Source organism: Capra hircus, chromosome 3, assembly GCF_001704415.2.
Source record: "Capra hircus breed San Clemente chromosome 3, ASM170441v1, whole genome shotgun sequence".
Lineage (NCBI taxonomy): Eukaryota > Metazoa > Chordata > Mammalia > Artiodactyla > Bovidae > Capra > Capra hircus.
In genome coordinates this window covers 36,798,823-36,819,612 of record NC_030810.1, presented here as the reverse complement: position 1 = coordinate 36,819,612, position 20,790 = coordinate 36,798,823, and the positions used below count along the sequence as shown (strand labels likewise).

At 43.6% G+C, this 20,790-nt stretch overlaps 1 non-coding gene and 1 pseudogene across 1 annotated transcript; one reads left to right on the top strand and one right to left on the bottom strand.

Moving 5' to 3' along the window:
- On the top strand, positions 812-883 carry TRNAQ-CUG. Its single transcript has one exon. It is a non-coding gene; the product is annotated as a tRNA-Gln (tRNA).
- LOC102183753 lies at positions 10,955-11,287 on the bottom strand (annotated as a pseudogene).

Here is a 20,790-nt window from a genome sequence, read left to right as displayed (position 1 = left end):
GATGTCTGAGTTGTAGAGACAGGGAACAATACCTCAACTGTACAATTTAGGATGTTTTGCTTTTAATTTCTTTCCCTTTTTTTTTTTTTCCCTTGGTTAGGAAGTTGTATTTCAAATACAAACATGAGGTGCATGGAAAAGTTTCCTTTTAACAGGTCTTTGTTGTCAGTATTTTTTTTTTTAACATGAAAATTGATATTGTAGAAAGGGGGCTCCTTTACGGGAAACACCAATTAAATGACAGTTCATTCAGTATGGCCAGTTTTAAGCTACTCTAATGATGATGGATTGTTAATTTAATTTGGCAGGTCTCACTGGTTTACTGTGTGCTTGCTATATGCCCTGAATTGACCTAACTCCTCTGGGGGACCCCAGAAGTATAAAATATGGCTGGCTGTCCTCAGCATGTATGACTCATGCATACAAAGTAATTGAGAAACAATAAAACACAGCATATGATTAGGTGTCCAAAATGGCTGTCAAAGAGAGTAAAAGATAAAAGAAATCAGAAAGGGAGAAAATGAACTGAGCTGGGGTTTTTCATCACTAGGGAGACAGGGAGGGAGACAGAGGGAGAAGCAAGGGTCAGTGTTTCACACATCAGCCAAAAGTGAAGTTGCTCAGTTGCATCTGTTGCAACCCCATCGACTGTAGCCTACCAGGCTCCTCTGTCCATGGGGTTTTCCAGGCAAGAGTATTGGAGTGGGTTGCCATTCCCTTCTGCAGGAGATCTTCCCGACCCAGGGATTGAACCCAGGTCTCCCACACTGTAGGCAGATGCTTTATCGTCTGAGCCACCAGGGAAATAGGGGGTTCCATAGTGTAATTGTGAGCACTCTGGACTCTGAATCCAGTGATCCGAGTTCAAATCTCAGTGGGACCTTTCTTCCTAGTTAGAAGAACACTTTAGAGGCTTCCCTGGCAGCTCAGACAGTAAAGCGTCTGCCTGCAATGCAGGAGACCAGGGTTCGATCCCTTGGTGGGGAAGATCCCCTGGAAAAGGAAATGGCAACCCACTCCAGTACTCTTGCCTGGAAAATGCCATGGACAGAGAAGCCTCGTAGGCTACAGTCCGTGGGGTCGCAAGAGTCAGACACGACTGAGCGACTTCACTTCACTTCACTTTGTCTCCATACTTCCTCTTTGGAGGTATTCAAAGCATGAGGCCATGGAGACGGGTTATGGATGATTTGGACATCTGCTGAGAGAATTATAAGTTAAATATAAGTTAAATAAGCAGGGTGACAATATACAGCATTGACGTACTCCTTTTCCTATTTGGATCCAGTCTGTTGTTCCATGTCCAGTTCTAACTGTTGCTTCCTGACCTGCATATAGGTTTCTCAAGAGGCAGGTCAGGTGGTCTGGTATTCCCATCTCTTTCAGAATTTTCCACAGTTTATTGTGATCCATTCAAAGGCTTTGGCATAGTCAATAAAGCAGAAATAGATGTTTTTTCTGGAACTCTCTTGCCTTTTCCATGATCCAGCAGATGTTCGCAAGTTGATCTCTGGTTCCTCTGCCTTTTGTAAAACCAGCTTGAACATCTGGAAGTTCACAGTTCACATATTGCTGGAGCCTGGCTTGGAGAATTTTGACTTTACTAGCATGTGAGATGAGTACGATTGTGCGGTAGTTTGAGCATTCTTTGGCATTGCCTTTCTTTGGGACTGGAATGAAAACTGACCTTTTCCAGTCCTGTGGCCACTGCTGAGTTTTCCAAATTTGCTGGCATATTGAGTGCAGCACTTTCACCGCATCATCTTTCAGGATTTGAAATGACTCAACTGGAATTCCATCACCTCCACTAGCTTTGTTCATAGTGATGCTTTCTAAGGCCCACTTGACTTCACATTCCAGGATATCTAGTCCCATCACTTCATGGGAAATAGATGGGGAAACAATGGAAACAGTATCAGATTTATCTTTTGGGGCTCCAAAATCACTGCAGATGGTGACTGCAGCCATGAAATTAAAAGACGCTTACTCCTTGGAAGAAAAGTTATGACCAACCTAAACAGCATATTGAAAAGCAGAGACATTACTTTGCCAACAAAGGTCCGTTTAGTCAAGGCTATGGTTTTTCCAGTGGTCATGTATGGATGCGAGAGTTGGACTGTGAAGAAAGCTGAGCACCGAAGAATTGATGCTTTTGAACTGTGGTGTTGGAGAAGACTCTTGAGAGTCCCTTGGACTGCAAGGAGATCCAACCAGTCCATCCTAAAGGAGATCAGTCCTGGGTGTTCACTGGAAGGACTGATGCTAAAGCTGAAACTCCAGTACTTTGGCCACCTCATGCGAAGAGTTGACTCATTGGAAAAGACCCTGATGCTGGGAGGGATTGGGGGCAGGAGGAGAAGGGGGCAACAGGGGATGAGATGGCTGGATGGCATCACCGACTTGATGGACGTGAGTCTGAGTGAACTCGGGGAGATGGTTGGTGATGGACAGGAAGGCCTGGCGTGCTGCGATTCATGCATGGGGTCGCAAAGAGTCAGACACGACTGAGTGACTGAACTGAACTGAGAGAATTAACTGTATGACAAGCACTCTGTTTCCCAATCCTGGGGTCCTGTGATCTGGAAGGATTTCAATAAACAGGTGGGAGTTTTGGTCTTCCTCTTTCTCTCCCTCTCCTTTCCTCCTCTTCTCCATTTTTACATAATTATTGGTTTCTCTTCCTTTTAAAATATAAGGATATGAATATATATATACTAGTTTATTTGGTTCTTTTGGATCTTAGTTGTGGCATGTTATGACTTGGTTGCCACATGTAGAATCTAGTTCCTTGACCAGGGGTCGAACCCAGGCCTCTTGCATTGGGAGCAGAGTCTCAGCCAGTGGACCACCAGGGAAGTCCCAGAAATGGAAGCAATGTCCAATGCTTACTCATGAGCTCTCCAAATGTTGGTACCGTGTTTTAAACATTTTTTTATAAATGTATATATACACAGTCTCTGGCATATAGCCCCTGGGAACAAAACAGAGTAGTGGTTAGTGAGCTTGAGTACTGTCTCTGCCATTTACTGTATCACCCTGGGCAGGTATTTAACCTCTTTGAGGCATGATTTCATCATGTATGAAAGAGGAATAAAAATAGTACAGACTTCTACTATTATGTACTATTTATAATCCTGTGTATGATAGGATTACGAAGATCAGCTCAATTAATAGAGGAAAAATTGTGAGCTCGGTGTTTGACACATACTGAGGGCCATAGACTTTCTGCATTTCCCTCTTTTACTTTGGCTTCTCTTTCTGTTTGTAGGCATTGAATTAATTTTGAGCTAAATCATTAAACTTTCCCTCTTCAAACTGTTTAAAATGAGTCATTTTACTTGTTTTCAGTTTCTCTAATTCCAGGCCCGGCTTTTTTCTTGACTTCAGAGGCAAAGGTGAGTGGTGTTCACTCCATGCAAAACAGCAGTGTTGACCCAACTGAAAAGGTGCTCCCCCTCCTGGATTTCTGAGAGTGTCAGGCTCCAGAGGTGGGGCCCTGATGTAGAGGGAAGGAGCTGCCAGGGCTGGATAAGGTTTTGCCTTCAACTGTGAACAGAAATGTTTCGGGCCTTAGGCAGTTTCCAGGGAGGCCAACTCCCTGCTGGATCTTCAGACTCCTTAATCTGTCAAGAAGAACAGAGTGCTGCTTTCCCTCCTCTTCTTTCATCCTCTTTCCTCTCTTTACCCAATCACTGCCATCTTCCCTCTCCTGCTTCCCTCCTCTAGATCAACACAAAATTTTAATCAAAACTGTCTGCCTTTGAGCCTCTTTACCAGGCCTCCTTGCCAGAGATGCAGCAATGAGAAGTAGGGCTGCAGAGCATCAGATGGGAGTCAGGCAGGTCTGGGTGAAAATTCCTGGTCTTATTGCCTAGTCACTCTGTGACCGTGGACAAGTTCTTTAACCTCTTGGTGCCCCTATTTCCTTATTAGTAAAATAAAAATAATAGCTACCTCATGATTCAGTGTTTTTGTGAAGATTTAAGTGATAATCTGTGCATATTAATGAGCACCTAGTAGGTGTTTAGGGAATTCCCCAGTGGCTCAGTGGTAAAGAATCTGCCTGCCAAGCGGGAGACCTAGGTTTGATTCCTGGGTCAGGAAGATCCCCTGCAGGAGAAAATGGTAACCCACTCCAGTATTCTTGCCTGGGAAATCCCATGGATAGCAGAGCCTGGCGGGCTGTAGTCCATGGGGTTGCGAAACAGTCAGACATGACTTGGAGGCTAAACAACAGCATGAGGTATCTAAGATACCTAGTTTTATTTCTCATCTCTATGGCCCAACCAAATGGATGATTTTAATTTCAAATCAGTTTCAAATCAATTTGGAGTTATTTTTTGTTGTTGTTTTTCATGTAATATTGATTATTTTATTGCTAATTTTAAAACAAATGACTATATTGGAGAAGAAAAAATCACTGCAAAAGTAAGAATCAACCTAATGTTCAACTTTCTTCATAGTAGCCAAAGACTAGAAGTAACCAAAATGTCCTTAAGTGAGTGAATGGATAAACTGTGGTTATAGTGTAGCCAGACCATGGAACCCAATAGAACCAGCAATAAAAAGGGATGAATTATAAGTGCACACAGTGGGATGGGCAAATCTCAAAAACACCATGTTGAGTGAAAGGAGACACATACAAAAGGGTGCATACTGTATGATTCTATTTATTTGAAATGCAAGAAAAGACAAATGTAATCTATAGTGATAGAAAGCAGATCGGTGTTTGGAGCCAGAAGGAGGAGTGGGGACTGACTGGCACAAGGCAACGTGTTTGGATGATGGAACCTCATCCAAAATTGATTATGGTGGTGGCTATATGAATGTGAAAGAAAGTGAAAGTTGCTCAGTCATGTCCGATTCTTTGTGACCCCATGGACTATACAGTCCATGGAATTCTCCAGGCCAGAATACTGGAGTGGGTAGCCTTTCCCTTCTCCAGGGGATCCTCCCAACTGGGGAAGGGATTGAACCCAGGTCTCCCTCATCACAGATGAATTCTTTACCAGCTGAGCCACAAGAGAAGCCCAAGAATACTGGAGTGGGTCAGATCTTCCCGACTCAGGATTCGAACCGGAGTCTCCTTCATTGCAGGTGGATTCTTTACCAACTGAGCTATCAGGGAATGTATTACTTGTGAAAACTCATGGATATGTACAATTTAAATGGATACATTTTTACCTTGTGTTAACTCTACCCCAATAAAGCTGATTTAGAGAAATAAGAATCAAGAGAAGACAACCATTTGAATAACTCACACTTGATAAGTACCTGGTAACAGTAATTTTTCCTTTAACACCCATCATTTAAAGAAACAGAAAAAAAAAAACTCCTTTGTTGTACAGATATTCCAGTAAAAGGTATTAGACACTCCTTGGAATGAGGAGGAGTTCTGGGTGTAGAGTGCTATGCTTTCATGGTTTGGGAAGGAGAACATCTGTTGTCTCCCATTAGCTTTGTTCCTTTGTTCCCAGAGGGTAAGGGGCGTGTTATATTGCTTTATAAAGCCTTCTCAGATTCTGCCCATCTTCTTTTGCTCCCCCCACTTTTCCCCTTTCCTTTTCTTCCTTTCTTCGTGTTTCTTTGCCTGCCAAGTTCTGTGAGGTTCTGAATCACAAAAAAACAGATCACTCACATTAATCTGAAAAGCCAGGTTCAAACAGGAAATGTAAGCAGGAAAATTTCAGGCAATTGTCTCGAGATAATCCAAGACAAAGTTCTGCTTTTTACCTTGTTCTCATAATCTGGGTTTCTTTGCCTGAATAATTAAGTCTAATTCTTCATTACTCTCCTCATCTGTGCCAGAGGAGAAAGATGGTGAGTTCATGGTGTTTGGAAATCATAGATCAGAGAGAAATGCTTACAAAAGATATAAACCCTTTGGAATTACTTGTAGTAAACACATTTTAAAAAGAAATTATTAAAAATTCTCATTGTAAAAGGCTGAGAAATAACCATGTTCATTCTTTGGTGAATATCTCTCGTTTATTTTCTATATTTTTGCTTCTTATGTTTAAACATAACTACATCATACTTTACAACTTGCCTTTTTCAGTTTCTAATATGCTTAGAAATTGTTCATATCTGCACATGGATAAAGTTGAACTATATGAAATTGCTATATTTGTAGATCTAAACAGGAAGGAATTAGCAGTTTTACGTAGTTAACATAATATATCTGCTTCAATATTTTAATGGCTACATAGTATTGCATTGTATGGTTGTATCATAATTTTAAAAAATCATCTCCCTATTGATGGATATTTAGGTTATTTCCATTTTATTTTCCTAATTCAAACAGAACTGTAATGAATACACACACATATGTAAATGCATGTGTATACACACATGTATTTTTTGTGTGCATATCTTTGCAAATAAATGTTTATAAGTATATACATATAGGGCTTCCCTGGTGGCTCAGAGGTTAAAGCGTCTGCCTGCAAGGAGGGAGACCAGGGTTCGATCCCTGGGTCGGGAAGATCCCCTGGAGAAGGAAATGGCAATCCACTCCAGTATTCTTGCCTGGAGAATCCCATGGAAGAAGGAACCTGGTGGGCTATAGTCCATGGGGTTACAGAGTCGGACACAACTGAGCGACTTCACTTCACTTCATATATACATATATATATATTGACATCTTTGTGTGTATATATGTGTGTATGTTTCTTGGTGTAAGTATGTGTATGACATCTTTGTGTATATATGTGCATGTTTCTTTGTATGTGTGTATAAAGGGGTTTACACATTTCAGATTGTGATCATTATTGCAAAGTGTCCTCTAAAATGACTTGTAACAACTTATACCCTCTAGAATGTGCTTTTCCCCCTACACTTTGAATAATCTGATGGGTGAGTTGGTTTTTTTGAAATATTCTGAAGTTAGTTATTTTATTCAATAAAAAAAATGTAAGGAAGACCTACCATGTGCCCAGCTCCGTGTTAAACCTGAGGTTAATATGTGCATCATTAGTATGGGCACTGCCCTCACAGTGTGTGTGTGCTGACTGGTGAAATGGCTAATGTGCACACACATACAGTGGCAATGATTTCATTGTCATAATTGCCAATCATCTCTAGCAAGAGTAACTGAAAATACGCCAACTGCCTATGCTGAGGGTCCACTGGAGTCAGACAGAACAAGTGTTATTCCAGCTCTGTGACTTACCAATCTGCATAACCTGAGTTTACTTGTAAAACGGAGATAATAGTAGTAGTGCCCTACTGTTAATAGTAGTATATTAGTAGTGTTGTGAAGATTAAATGTACAATACAAAGCACGGTACCCAGGCCTTAGTAAGGACTCTGCAAAAGTTAGCCACTGCCATTTGCCTTTATTTCCAGAGCACCAGCTTCATGTGTCTGTTGCTATCCCCCTTCTAATGTGACATTAAATATTGAATAAAAAGGATTTCTTATGTGGTGTGTCTAGCCCTAGGGAGACAGGGACTATCGCTCCTCTCATTCTGAATGCTGTACTTCTATTAATACAAACTGGTTGCTAAGGTTTCTACTCTAAGGTTATTTTATTCAAAGAACTTTAAACATCGCCTGTCTCCTCAAACAGAGGAATTTCTAACTGCTATTTTGCAAAACTCCAATTCTTTAAACCATTTTTTAAACTTTTAATTTTATATTGGAGTAGATAGCATATTGAAAAGCAGAGACATTACTTTGCCAACAAAGGGCTGTCTAGTCAAGGCTATGGTTTTTCCAGTGGTCATGTATGGATGTGAGAGTTGGACTATAAAGAAAGCTGAGCACAGAAGAATTGATGCTTTTGAACTGTGGTGTTGGAGAAGACTCTTGAGAGTCCCTTGGACTGCAAGGAGATCCAACCAGTCCATCCTAAAGGAGATCAGTCCTGGGTATTCATTGGAAGGACTGATGCTAAAGCTAAAACTCAAGTACTTTGGCCACCTGACGCAAAGAGTTGACTCATTGGAAAAGACCCTGATGCTGGGAGGGATTGGGGGCAGGAGGATAAGGGGACAACAGAGGATGAGATGGCTGGATAACATCACTGACTCGATGGACATGGGTTTGGGTAGACTTCAGCAGTTGGTGATGGATATGGAGGCCTGATGTGCTGCAGTTCATGGGGTCGCGAAGAGTCAGACACGACTGAGCAACTGAACTGAACTAAACAGCCAATTAACACTGTTGTGATAGTTTCAAGTGCACAGCAGAGCAACTCAGTCATACATATACATGTATCCGTTCTCCCTCAAACTCCCTTCAAAATCCCCAGTTCCTGATGAAAAACGGGCCATTTCAATTACCAGGGTATTTTATTATTTTTTTGGCCACACCCTGTGGTGTGCAGGATCTTCATTCCCTGACCAGGGATCAAACCTGCACCTCCTTGCATTGGAAGCTCAGAATCTTAACCACTGGACCGCCAGGAAAGTCCTGAATTACCAGTGCATTTTAAAAGGAAGATGGTAAGGGATGACCTTGTAGATATTTTTAACCAAAATAGAATGGTGCAAAGTTAAACCATGGAGACATTTACCCATAACAGACAAATTTCCTGCATCTATTATCGTTTCAGCAAATACTGTTTTCCTCCAGATATGTAGATTTTGTGCTTACTATGGTAGCATAAGCAGGTGGGTGGAAGAGCACCTGGTCCATTATGGTACCATGAAAGTCCATAAGCATGCAGCCTCCTTCTCCAGGACGTTTATTAAATCTGCTCCGATCGGTTGCTTGTTTGATGCTTAGGTGGTTGCAGCAATTGCTGCTCACCAGAAACTGTAAGAAAAGATCAGAGAAATGTCAACAGTTGACAACCTAACAAGAGGCCATTGTCCCCACTGGAAACTCAAGGGGAAGGACTTGGGTGCATATAAATAGCCTTTGGAATGAGGCACCTTCATCAACTGCTGAGGATGCCCTGACAACAGGGACAGGTCTGGATTGACAAGAAGCAGCAAGGACACTGCTAAAATGCCACTCAAACACAGGGTTGAAAGCATCTAGCACACTCAGACCTGAGGCTGATGTGCTGGGATTCCACTGCCATAATTGTTTGTAATCAGTAAATGGCTCACAGGCTATCTAGAATAGGCTGCTTGTTCTCTCCCCGAGGGTCCTAACCTGGTGAGGGAGAGTGGACTCCTTTGACCATCTGATGAAGTTCTAGTCTCTTTGCCCAGGAAAAGGATCCTAGGATGTATAAATACCTAGGATTTCACACATAATCTCTGGGGCTTCATAGATGCCCAGAAGCTCCAAGTGTCCTGGACTAAGAAACCCTGCTTCAGGTGCTTCCCTGGTGGCTCAGATGGTAAAGAAACCCTGCTTTGTGCTTTTTTTTTTTTTTTTAAATCCTTTACTCCCAGCAGTGAACTGATACTTCTTTCTTTTCAGAATGGATGTCTACTGGTCTGCCCTACATTTCCAGACTCTAGCCTTCCTTCAAGCCCGGTTCTTGTTCATACCCTAGTGCTCTGAACTTTTAGGGCCCTTGCAGTTGGTAACAACTTAGTACCCAGTTATACCTAGGACATCCTGAGTCTATCCCTCCCACAGCACTGAGATATTCATCCAGTTAACACATCTTTAATGAGTGCCTACTATGCGCCAGGCAATGTTCCCAAATGATGATTATATTATATTAACATCAGGATCACATAACACAGCTTGCCAGCTTCCCCACTAGACGATGTGTCCTCAGTGGCAAGGACCAGATCTCCTACGTCGCCACATCTTTTTCTCTCTCCTTATTTCCACTCATCAGCAAAGGCTCTGTTTCAATGTCCTCTCTCCTGGGCTGGGTTAGGAAATCCTCTTGAGTACTCTCTGGCATCCTGTGATTACCACGTTAAAATTTCTCGGCGTAATTTTGAAGTCATCTGTCTCCATGCCTGTCTCTTCCACTGTGTTTTCATCCAGGGCAGGGTTTTATATCCAGTATGGAGCCTGCAAATGGCGAAACTCAGTAAATATTTGTTGAATATCTGAGCTTTCACTCACCTCCAGGCCTTCAAACATGCTGTTCTCTCTATCTGAAATATTCTTCCTCCTTTATTGTCTGCAGATTCTTATCAGCTTAAACATCACTTCCTCAGGAAAGCTTGCTTTTTTATTCCTAGGTGAAATTAGGTCCCCTCACAAAATGCTCTCCTTAAGACTTTGAACATCTTCCTTGTTTAATATTTATATTCTTTGTTAGAATATCTGCTCCATCAGGACAGGGGTCATGGCTATCTTATTTTCCTCTCTAAGAAAAGTAAAAGTGTTGGTTGCTCAATTGTGTCCAAATCTTTGTGACCCCATGAACTGTAACCTGCTGGGTTACAGAGAATTCTGCTCATAGAATTCTCTAGGCAAGAATACTAGAGTGGGTCGCCATTCCCTTTTCCAGGGGACCTTCCTGACCCAGGGATTGAACCCATGTCTCCTGCATGGCAGGCAGATTTTTTACCTTCTGAGCCACCAAGAAAGAACCAAGACACTGCATAGTCCTTTACTATTCAAAGAGTGGTTCAGGGGCCAACAGCACTGGCATTCCCTGGGAGCGTCCTGGAGATGTATAGTCTCAAGCTTTATCCCAGATCCGTGGAATCAGAATCCCCAGGTGATTTCCATATACATTAAGGCTTGAAAAGCTGTAGTCTACTCCAAATACACTCAATAAATATGTACCAAATGAATAACAAGTGTTGAACTGAACAAAATGGAACCAATTCATCCTTGGTACTGCTGCTGTCTAGCACAAAGCCTGGCTCAAATTAGGCACTCAGTAGGTGTTTAAGGAACAAATATTGTCTTCTACTCAACCATCTTCACTGTGTTTTCTCCAACTAGCTTATAAGCTGAAATTTGGGGTCCAGGGTCCTGTTTTGACCCTTTTTCTTTTTTTTAAGTTGTGAAGCTATCGGGAGATGGTTAGCAGCAAATTTCCAACATAAGGACAGCATGCTTGGCTTCAGTCTGTCTTTGTTTAAATTGTGGTTGTCCCTTCACATGCTTCTGGCATCTTAATGGGCTCTAGACTTGGTAGAATCTCCTCCTTGACATCAGGACCACTTTTGGGCTTATCCACAGTCTTCAACAGAGCCAGTTCCTATTGATCAGCTTCCCTAACGGGCCCTTGAGCAGGTGCCCCTTCATCTTCACTGTCCTGAGCAGGTATAATATCCTAACTCTCAGCTGGAGGTTTCCCTAGTTGAGATTGTTTATCACTGGGCTGCTGAGCAACCAGAGATCCAACTGGCTGGAAGACTCTCCATCATTTCCATGCAGAGTTGGCTCTTGTGCTTACATGCCCACTCATATTTTCCAACTTACTCCCTGGCCATATTGCTATGAGGATCTACTGGCTGAGTTTCATTTAGTGAGGAAGCATCAGGATGGCAGGAACATGACCTCCCTGGCATAACTACTGTTGGCCTTTTTTTCTTACCTCTATCTTCTAGTTTTGTGCCATATGCATAGAGAGTACTCAATAAAGACTTGAAGCTAACCTGATACTTCAAGGTTAAGTAATACATCATCCACTGGGTTGGATCCAAGCTAGCTATTTTGAAGGGCGGGATACATGTAAAGTGATTAGGGACATTTCCAGTTGTTTGACACCCTCAAGCCTGAAGAGCTGTGCTTTTAGTCTTATTCCTCATCTCCATATGGAACATCCCACGTAAGGTAACAAAATGGAGAGGCCATAGCAATGAGAGCTTTCGTTTCTAGCTTTCACTGTTTTCACAGGACACTGTTTGGTTTGAAGTGGCCTAATGATGCCACTTGGGGAAGTGGCCTCAGCAGTAACGAATCCACCTTCAATGCAAGATGCAGGTTCAATCCCTGGGTCAGGAAGATCCCCTGGAGGAGAGTATGGCAACCCACTTCTTGCCTGGAGAATCCCATGGACAGAGGAGCTTGGTGGGCTAGAGTTCATAGGGTTGCAAAGAGATACAACTGAAGCGACTTACCGTGCATACCTCCACAATGATGCCACTCACACAAGTAAAATCAGTGAAACAGATCCTTCTGAGTAGTGTTTTAGTATAACTGTCTCTTCCAGATTTTCTCCAGGAAAAAACATGTGCCTTTTGGCATTTGGCCTTAGTATTAGGACAACTTACAGACTATGGGCAAAGGCTTTGTATCACTTCAGTTGCTCAGTAGTGTGCAACTCTGTGACCCCATGAACCGCAGCACACCAGGCCTCCCTGTCCATCACCAACTCCCGGAGTTTACCCAAACTCATGTCCATTGAGTTGGTGATACCATCCAACCATCTCATCTTCTGTCATCCCCTTCTCCTCCTGCCTTCAATCTTTACCAACATCACGGTCTTTTCAAATGAGTCAGCTCTTTGCATCAATTGGCCAAAATATTGGAATTTCAGCTTCAACATCAGTCCTTCCAATGAATGTTCAGGACTGATTTCCTTTAGGATTGACTGGTTGGATATCCTTGCAGTCCAAGGGACTCTCAAGAGTCTTCTCCAACACCACAGTTCAAAAGCATCAATTCCTTGGCGCTCAGCTTTCTTTACAGTCCAACTCTAACATCCATACATGACTACTGGAAAAACCATAGCCTTGACTAGACGGACCTTTGTTGACAAAGTAATGTCTCTGCTTTTGAATATGCTGTCTAGTTTGATCATAACTTTACTTCCAAAGAGTAAGTGTCTTTTAATTTCATGGCTGCAATCATCATCTGCAGTGATTTTGGAGCCCAGAAAAATAAAGTCAGCCACTGTTTCCACTGTTTCCCCATCTATTTGCCATGAAGTGATGGGACCAGATGCCATGATCTTCGTTTTCTGAATGTTAAGCTTTAAGCCAACTTTTTCACTCTCTTCTTTCACTTTCATCAAGAGGCTCTTTAGCTCCTCTTCACTTTCTGCCATAAGGGTGGTGTCATCTGCATATCTGAAGTTACTGATATTTCTCCCGGCAATCTTGATTCCAGCTTGTGCTTCTTCCAGCCCAGCGTTTCTCATGATGTACTCTGCATAGAAGTTAAATAAGCCGGGTGACAATATACAGCCTTGACGTACTCCTTTTCCTATTTGGATCCAGTCTGTCCAGTTCTAACTGTTGCTTCCTGACCTGCATACAGGTTTCTCAAGAGGCAGGTCAGGTGGTCTGGCATTCCCATCTCTTTCACAATTTTCCGCAGTTTATTGTGATCCACACAGTCAAAGGCTTTGGCATAGTCAATAAAGCAGAAATAGATGTTTTTTTTGGAACTCTCTTGCTCTTTTGATGATCCAGCAAATGTTGGCAATTTGATCTCTAGTTCCTCTGCCTTTTCTAAAACCAGCTTGAACATCTGGAAGTTCACAGTTCACGTATTGATGAAGCCTGGCTTGGAGAATTTTGAGCATTACTTTACTAGCGTATGAGGTGAGTGCAATTGTGCAGTCGTTTGAGCATTCTTTTGCATTGCCTTTCTTTGGGATTGGAATAAAAACTGAACTTTTCCAGTCCTGTGGCCACTGCTGAGTTCTCCAAATTTGCTTTGTAGAAACAGGCATATTCATACATAAGATTAGGCTATTTTTTTAATTAGATGAAAGTAAAACTTGTATTTAAACATTATATTAATGCATCTAGTAATACTCCTGATGTTTCAGGAGAAGACTGCGCTGAATTCAACTCAGATACTTCCTGAGCACCTCAAGTTTGGTGGTACAAATTCAACCTTTGATCTTGAGGAGTTCTAGTCTAGAGAGTAGATTGGGTCCTGAATTTTTAAAAAATATTTATTTATTTATTTGGCCATGTCGGGTCCTAGTTGCTGCACGTGGGGTCTTCATTGTCACATGAAGAATCTTTCCCTGTGGCACACAAACTCTCTACTCACGGTGCATGGGTCAGTAGTTGTGGTGCGTGGCCTTAAATGCTCTGTGGCAAGTGGGATCTTAGTTCTCTGCCTAGGGATCAAACCTGTATCCCCTTCATGTAAGGCAGGTTCTTAACCACTAGACCAGCAGGGAAGTTCTCCGAATTTTTTTAGAAGTCTATTTACTAGGCTGTCAGATCTAAGAGACTATGGCTAGAATTTACGTTTGCTCAATGCTGTGGGACTTTAAAAGGAAGAATTGGAACTCCAGAATCCTGGAGCCTTTTATCCTTAAATTGTAGATCACACGCTTTCCCAACGAGTTTAAAGATTATCCCAAGATGGAGAGTCACCATGAAATGACTGGGCATCAAAAGCCGTGGAAGTCTCTCCGACTCTTCCCGTATGCTCTGTGAGAGTTTCCACCATCTCAACTCCTTCCAGATAAACCTGGACGTTTTCAAGGATGTTCTCACGCTACTCTACCTCTTGGTCCTTGGCTACTCAGTGATGGCCACCATTAGTGAAGGGTTCCATCCTTCTCTAATTCTTTGCAATGAGCCTCTCATGACAAAACTGGTGCCCTGGGCGACCAAAGAGACTCTAGTTGCAGGCCCTGAGGAGCGCACCCAGCTGCTGGTGCCAGCTGGTGTGTGTGGCCATGCCTCTGTCAGCACCTCCACCGACTCTAGTGCTGCCACCCACTCTGTCTACGGATATGGTCAACACCTCTCCTCTCCTTCCCTGCCTGTGGCCAAAAGGCTCTAAAACAAAACCAGAGCACACACCTGGATCCAGTTAGCCATCTGTTCAGGAGCCAAGTAAACAAGGAATTTCTGAGTCACAGCCTTTCTCCTCCCCACTTCTTGTCTTCTGCTTGCTACCTCATCAGCCAGGAGAGGCTTGATGTGAGAAGCTCGATCTTTGTTTCAGACATTCCCGTTTTGCTCTCACTTACCAGCCCTCTGGGAGGAACCAGTTTAACTCCAAATAAATTAAGGGACTCTGCTGTGTAAGTGTGTTTGTAATAAGGTATGTGCCTATGCTCCCCACACCTCCAAAATTAGCCCAGAGAAACACTCCCTTTCTCCCTACAGTCAGCTCTGTCTGCCAAGGAGGAGCGCATTTCCTAAGGCTGTTTGTCCTAGACCTTCCCATTCCCGTGGGGGCCTGGGCTGCCTCATTTCATTGTCTGCCTTAGAAAGAACAGTCTGGTTTGGTCGAGAGGTTAAGAATCTCAGCCTTGTACACGGCACACTGAGCAACTAGGAGCACAGGCCTTTGATAGCCAGATTCTGACGCTGCTGTTTCCTAGTCACTCTGACTGTTCTCTTATCTGTAAAATGGGGAGATCCTTGTGACAGACGGGAACACTAAGTGAGGTTGCATAGACAGTGCAACTGTCTATTGGCTTTGAATCACAATAATCACTCTATTATTGGTTGCTACTAATAAAAACTAAAATAGCTAAGTGGTTTCCTTTTAATAGTAAGACATGCAACAGTAGTGTTTTGACATGTCTTCCTGTCTCCAGCTTATTCTCTACAGTTCGTTTTCCCTCAGCTGCTAGATTCATCTCCCCAGAACATTGTGATCACGTCATTACTCCATGTGAAAATATCGGATGGCTTCCCATTACTTACAAAGAAAGTTCGAAGTCTTTCTCTTTGTGCTCAAGGCGCTTTGATCTGGCCCCAACAAATGTTACCTCCTTTTCTCCACTATTCCTCTTCACACGTCCTCCACTCCAATTAAAATAAACCAACATTCCTTAGGCACACCCACACCCTGCACACTGTTTGTCCTTTTTATCTGGAATCCAGATTTTATCTCTTCTTTGTCCCTAGCTCAAGTGCCACTGCCTCCACCAAGCCTTTCCCAGCCCACAGTAAACCCCATAACTCTTTATGGGCTTTGGGGCACTTATCTTTTGTCACCACATAAGCATCTTCGCAAACTTTGTGCTCCAAATTTATACATACATCTACCATCAGTTCAGTTCAGTCGCTCAGTCGTGTCCATATCAGATCATTAATGATTATATGTGCTTGATTCATCTCCATCTTCCTAAGCCAAGGTTCTCAATCTTGCTGCTATTATTTTGGGCCAAATAACGCTGTTGTGGTGGGATATCATCTGTACTGTAGGCTGTTTAGCAGCAACCATGGCCTCTAGTCACTAGAGGCCAATAGCATATCCCCGCCCCCGGTATGACAACCAAAATTGTCTCCAGACATTGCCTGATGTCTCCTGGAGGGCTAAATCACTCCCAGTTGAGAACCACTGCCCCTGACCAAGCTTGGAGGTCTGAATATGGATGTGTGTGTGCATGCTAAGTCATTTTAGTCATGTCTGACTCTTTGCAACCCTATGGACTGTAGCCCACCAGGCTCCTCTGTCTGTGGGATTCTCCAGGCAGGAATACTGGAGTAGGTTGCTGTGCCTTCCTCCAGGGGATGCTCCTGACTCATCTCTTACATCTCCTATATTGGAGGGCAGGTTCTTTACCACTTGTGCTACCTGGGAAGCTCCTCTGAATATGGATAGTTCTTAGTAAATGCTTATGAAAGAAAAGAAGGAGTTTGGACTTATGCCCTTTTAAATTTAAACAGTAATGGAACGTGCAATTAATGCTATTATTTCAGTAATTGGAAATAAAAGTATAGAGTCCCCATGAGAACTAAGAACTAAGAGTCAAAGATTTGAATATCGCAATGGCAACCAACTCCAGTACTCTTGACTGGAAAATCCCATGGACGGAGGAGCCTGGAAGGCTGCAGTCCATGAGGTCGCTAAGAGTCAGACACGACTGAAGCGACTTGGCAGCAGCAGCATTGAATCAGTCAATAGGTATCTATTGTGTAACCATGTTTATGGAATGTGGAGTGGTAAAGAACCCGCCTGCCAATGCAGGAGACATAAGAGACATGGGTTCGATCCCTGGGTTGGGAAGATCCCCTGGAGGAGAGCATGGCAACACACTCCAGTATTTTTGTCTGCAGAATCCCATGGATAGAGGAGCCTGGTGGGCTACAGTCCATGGGGTCACAAAGAGTCAGACATAATGGAAGTGACTTAGCACACACACTAGTGGAGTCAGGTAGGAGTTGGGTTCCAGTACTGGCCTCACCACTATAAGCTGTCATGTAGGTGAGCACCTAAGTGTCTATAAACTTCAGTTCCCTCATTCTGTAAAATGGGCATAATAATTGTAACCTATATGTGGTCGTTATGAGGATAAATTAGATAATGCAATTAAAGTGGTTAGCAGAGAGTCTAGAAGGTAGTTAGCACTTAATAATAGCTCAAAGCTATTATTAATGCTGTGATTATTACTGTAATAATGATTCATGTCTAATTCTTTAGGAGGTCATAACAGTATTATTTATTTCCATTTTATAGATGGCTTGTGGTTGGAATCTGGATCTTCTCATTTCCAACTTTCACTACATCATCATTTATCTGACACAATGCAAACAGAATCACATTTACAGGAAGAATCTTCTTTTTAAAAAAAAAATTGGAAACTGATAACTGCCTACAGCAAAAATTCTTTTTCAATTGGTAAATATCATCTTCATCTATAACTGTCATTGGGAAATTCAATAAATGCTTCTTAAGCACTTTGGATAAGTACATGTGTTAGATATTCGATATAAGACACCTGTGTTGCTAAAACACAGCACCTGCCTGTTTGTCGCTTACAAACCCGCAGGCTCAAAGATTCTGTCCTTTAGGCTTAAAAAAAAAAAATTGAATTTGTAAGTTTAGCAACCAGTTGGCACCAGTTCCAGGCAGCGTTTGATTTTTGGATTAAAGCAGCAGGAGCAGCTGCCTCAGTCTCTTGCAGAAGCTGAGAGAGAAGCTCAGGGTCAGGACAACAGGTAGGTGGGGAGCGAACTTCCGCCTGCGACAGTCAATCAGCTAAGTGTATCTGTCAGGCCATTCCACCGTCCAGCAGAACAAATTTCTTGCCTTAGAAAACAGACAGCAGAGAGAAGGTCAGGAAATTTTAGCCCCAAACCAGTTCTATCACCCACAAAGTGGATGACTGGGAGCAAAACAAAACAGCAACAACAACAAAACCCCTCTTCAAACCTCTGTTTACTCATCTGCAAATTAAGGGCATCAGATGAAATGAGTGGTTCTTAACTAGTGTTGCTCATATTGGAGGTGGAACGCTGGAATAGTGTGGATGGTGCAGTCGCTTTTTTCAGCAATTACTAGCCATTAGCAAAATGCCTGACAACTCACAAATATACCTGGAGGGAAAAGCGTTTGTAATCACGTTAGATCTCTGATGTTTAACCGTGTGTATTATCCAGTGGGTTAGATCCATTTGTCTGTTCATTCATTCATAAGCAGTTGAGCACAGTGGCTGTATGCTGGTCCTGGACTCGGACCAGACACTGCCCTTGTCCTCAGATGGGGCTTACATTTTACGCGTGAAATCAATCATAGGTTATAGGGGAGACATGAAGTCTCTTCTCCTCCCTAAGTACGAATCCCTGAGCTGGATCTGACACGCCGCTGTGGATCTGGTAATGACACGCCGCTGTGGATCTGGTGATGACGATCCCTACCTCCAGACTCCTTACCGTCAGCTCCTTAGAGCCCATTCCTATTGGCTGGGAAATTCTCCAGCAGTTGTCCGAGTCCCCACCTTTGGTTTCCGTGGCGGCAGAGGGATCTGCTTCGAGTGCCCTCAGATTCCTGTAGGTGGAGCCAAACCCCCTGGCTGAGACGCTGGGCTTGCTCCCTCCGCAGGCCCCGGTGGGCGGGCGGGCGAGTTTCAAGCCACCTCCCTCCCTCTCTCTCCTCTCTTGTGCGGTCCCCTCCACATCCCCACCAACCGAGTGGGTCGGAAGGGAAATCGTGCCAGACTTGGAGACGACTGCCAGGTTTCTCTCAAGTCTTGGCTTAACAAAGGAAAGCAAATTACAAAAATGGAAATTTTCAAACCAGCGTTCAGTGGTATTCAGATCGACGTTTGGGTAGCACGCAGGCACAGACCGCATTCGTGCTATTTTGTGATTAAAATGATACGGAAAATACCTCCTTGCTGGGGTTTTCTTCTTCCAAAACGACTTGTTACTTTCCCTTTGCGAATTTCCCCTTTCTTTGGGGAGCGGCAGCCCCCTGACCACTCTAGAACTGCTAACATCTGTTGAAATCTTGCCTCCGCTGACCTTTTTTTTTTCCTCTTAAGAGTTGAACTTTTAAAAATGCCTGCAATTCGCAGTCTGGAGAAATCTAGATAAAGAAGAAGTTTCTAGGCACTTGCCCAGGGAGTCTTGCGTTTTGTGTAAGGAACTCCGAGTTCTGTGACAGCATGAATCGTCTTTCCTTTTCACCTCCATCCGAGAAGGATACCTGAATATGAATCTTGCCAGAAACACATGCTACCGTCTTCTCCTCTCCACTTGAATGGTGTGCTCTGTCTCATCCTTTAAAAAATGGTTTTAAAATGGCCATTGAGTTGGGTTTTCAATGATTTTACAGTGAAGAAAAAAAAAAAAAGAGGGGGGGGAAAAAAAAGCCTGATCATGTCCTCCTTGCTAATTTTTGCAGTTGCTAGACAGGCCCTGTCCCAAGTGGGTTTGTGAGAAAGGCGCTCCCATTGTTAGTCCGCTCCCCCACCTCACTCCCCCAGACGGTACCATTTCTTTCCTTGGAAGCTTTAACTGTCTCCTTCTTACACAGCTGTGTTTGCAGTGCCTGGAGACAGGTGGGGGAGCAGCCTCCAGGCCAAAGCTGCCAATTCTCTCTCTAAGGACTGTCTGACTAGCTATTAAAATTTAAAGATCACACACGTGCACACACACTTTTTTGGTAGCGGTCATTCTTTGTTATATAGGGGCAGCTGTACTGCCAATTAGCCAGACTGATAATACTAGAGGTCACAGCCATTCTGTTTGTATTCTCCAGCCCACATGATCATTGTGTGCATGCGTGCAAAGTCAATTCAGTCGTGTCTGACTCTTTTTGACCCTATGGACCGCAGCCCACCAGACTCCTCTGTCTATGGGATTCTCCAGGCAAGAATACTGGAGTGGGTTGCCATGCCCTCTTCCAGGGGATCTTCCCAGCCCAGGGCTCAAACCCACATCTGTTATGCCTCCTGCATTGGCAGGCAAGTTCTTTACCACTAGCACCACCTGGGCTAAGGCTACATCTTTTTTGTTTTTTTGGTGGCACTCAGAGGCATGTAGATCTTAGTTCCCTGACCAGAGATTGAACCTGTGCCTCCTGCTACAGAAGTACAGAGTCCTAACCACTGGACTTCCAGGGGAGTCCGATGGCCACATCTTTCTAGGCACCATAGATGGCCTGACCCTGAGGCCTTGGCCCAGTGTGGGGACAGATTAGGGTCGTTGCTGCTCATCTCAACAGGTAACTGTGGGCAGTCTTCAGGCAGTGGTCACAGTAAGAGGTCCTTGTTGGTTGGGGCCTACACGAAAGAGAATTCTCTGCCTGGGTCAATTAAGAGCAGATAAGTCAGACTAGACTGGTCATGTTTTTCAGACTTTGGAATGGAAGGATGATTTTTCCAGACTGGATCACACACCCTGTGGTTTCACCCTGAGGATTCTAGCTCTGAGCACCTTGTCCTCTTTAGGACCCTTATGCCTTATCTTTGGAGAAGGCAATGGCACCCCACTCCAGTACTCTTGCCTGGAAAATCCCATGGACAGAGGAGCCTGGTGGGCTGCAGTCCATGGGGTTGCTAAGAGTCAGACACGACTGAGTGATTCACTTTCACTTTTCTCTTTCATGCATTGGAGAAGGAAATGGCAACCCACTCCAGTGTTCTTGCCTGGAGAATCTTAAGGATGGGGGAGCCTGGTGGGCTGCCGTCTATGGGGTTGCACAGAGGCGTACACGACTGAAGCGACTTAGCAGCAGCATGCCTTATCTTATGCTGTTACCTTCTCTTGGAATTCCTCCTCCCCCATCCTCTGCTCTACTGACAAACTCTTG